Here is a 2,508-nt window from a genome sequence, read left to right on the forward strand (position 1 = left end):
GTAGGGAAACAAAGGTAGCAGGTGATAAAATATCTATATGTAAATATATATTACATATGTAATCTATTTTATATATTATACTAAAGTTGTTATGGTAGAAATAAAATCAAAACCCTTTAGAACCAGAAGAAATCAGAGATCAACTAGTCTAATTGCCCCAGTGTATAAATAAGAAAATTTGTGAATAATCATTGCCATTGTGTATTAGTACGAAAGGAATAATTTTAACTCTGAAGTAAAACAATGGTTTTTTAATATTTTCAACTTTATAGCACATTAGATAATTACATATTGATCATAAAATTAATAAATCAAGCAGATTTTTTCTACATAATTCAAGTCAGATTTAATAATTTCTTCACTAATTCTTTGTACTGAGAAAGGGTATTTTCATTGTCTCCATCATTCTTAAGACTAACAACAGACTTTTTGTAATCTTCAACTTATTTAGTATCAAGGAGCTCTTATTTACTTCCAGATTTTTCTCTGCAGCTTTAATTTGGAGAAGCGTGTTCAGGATATTTTTTTCTGAGGAGCTATTTTTCCATATATACTCTTCCATGTCTGCTTCAGTCTTAGTTTTCTCCCATTCTTCAAGTTTTCTAAGACTCATTGTATAAAACTGTTAGCAGATACATTGCATAATCATAATTTTGTCTCTTTAAAGAGCACCTATCTGTTTTAATGGTAGGCACATCTGTGGTCTTGCAATATCGCTCTCCTACAAGTTTAATAAGTTTCTTCTTTGCATGATTATCTAAATTCAAACTGGAAAGTTCAACTTACTCATGCTTTAGGGTTTCGAATAGATGGTCCTGATGAAACATAATCAGCTGTGTCAGTTTCAACTGGAAAATGCCAAATTTCTCATCACTGTCTAGTGCAGCTGGCTACTCAATGCAGAAATCTCTAAGAGCTTCATAGCGCTTTTAAAGTGCTACGGGAGTCAAATGCAGAAAACTGGGAATCTTTAAAAGTTCTAGATTTCCATCCTTTGCCATAGGCACCCACTTCTTTCCTGGATAACCCATTCATACAAAGAGATACTACAGAGTTTAAATGGTGCTGCAATAGGGGAATCCTGTTTACCAGGCCAGCCCTGGTCAACAGCCATTTTATCTTCCCCAGGAGGTAGTGCCTTTCTTCTCAGTGGCTTTTCAGATTTGGATGTTCCTTCTGTAGTACATGGGCTTGGACCCTGGGCGAGAGTGGCCGGAGGCACAATAGAGAAAGCAGGTAAGGTCATGCCCCTGGCTGCAGGACCAGCCACGTGGGGAATGTGGCAGCCACCATGTCTACGAAGACACCAAGCCGGGAGGACAAGCCAAGTTGTGCACTTCTTACTGCATCACATCATGAGGTGCACAATGACAACTGTCTCATTACTGGCACATTTAATTTTGATCACTTGGATAAGGTGGTATCTGGCCCACTGTAAATTTACCATTTTTTCCTTTGTTATTAATAATCAATCTGTGAGTACATATTGTGAGACTGTGTAAATAACCCTTTCCTCATCAAACCCAATGGTTTTAACATTCATTGATTAATGACAGTCATCACTATGATAGTTGCAAAATGGTTATTTTTCTAACTCTGTTGTACTTTCTACATTTATTATATGGCATTCTACTGAAGGAAGAACCCATCTTCCTCTATTATTTATTTATTTATTTTTAATTAATTAATTATTTTTTTATGCCTACATCCAAGTACTAACCAGGACCGACCCTGTGTATTACTTTTTGATCAGGGAAAAATATCAAAAGTTTAAAACAAGAATTGGAAACCATTCTAACTGGAGCGTGGTTGATTCTCAGTCCCCCTCAGTGTGCTGAGCCCAGCGTCTGTGACTGGGACCTTCATTCCTCTGCTTATAGAGCTCTCAGCCTGTGGGAAATCACACCAATTCAAAGCTCACTTACTATTTTGTTGTCTAGCTGGTAGTTCCAGATATTGTAAAACAACACCCCAGTCAGTCTCAACAGCTGGGGAAGAAAATGATAATCACAAAACTCGTTATTCCAATGTTCCCCAAACTAAATGTGTTTAGGATTCATCTGAATGCAGGGGAATGTGTTTAAAGTGTAGCTTGCTGGGGTGCGCCTCCTGGCTCCCCCTCCCCCAGGTTCCTATATAGTCAATCTGAGTTAGGGCCCAGGGATCAGCACTCCAGGTGGTCTGCGGATCAAACTTTGAAAAACATCAACCTGCGAAATAATGGAAGGCAACTCTCCCTTGCTCTAGAAGTCAGTGCCATTGGCAACTTCCAAAGTGTCCGCGCCGAAAGGCTGTGTGAAATAAAAGAAGGTGTTCATCTTTCCATGCCCCACAGGCTTTCAGAAACCTACATTTGGTTGATACCACTCGGTGGGGGAACCTAAGTGCTGGGATGAATATGGAGGCGAAGAGACCACCCCCCTAGAGTTTCTCGCTTTGGGCAGAGCCAACCGCTCATGCGACGACGCGCAGGTGGACGGGCCGGGGTGGAGGTGGGGTTAGGGGCGG

At 39.7% G+C, this 2,508-nt stretch overlaps 1 pseudogene; it reads right to left on the bottom strand.

The window, feature by feature from the left end:
- Positions 1-335: 335 nt before the first annotated feature.
- On the bottom strand, positions 336-1,293 carry LOC102887516 (annotated as a pseudogene).
- Positions 1,294-2,508: the final 1,215 nt, after the last annotated feature.

This window comes from Pteropus alecto, unplaced genomic scaffold (genome assembly GCF_000325575.1).
Source record: "Pteropus alecto unplaced genomic scaffold, ASM32557v1 scaffold24, whole genome shotgun sequence".
Taxonomy (NCBI): domain Eukaryota; kingdom Metazoa; phylum Chordata; class Mammalia; order Chiroptera; family Pteropodidae; genus Pteropus; species Pteropus alecto.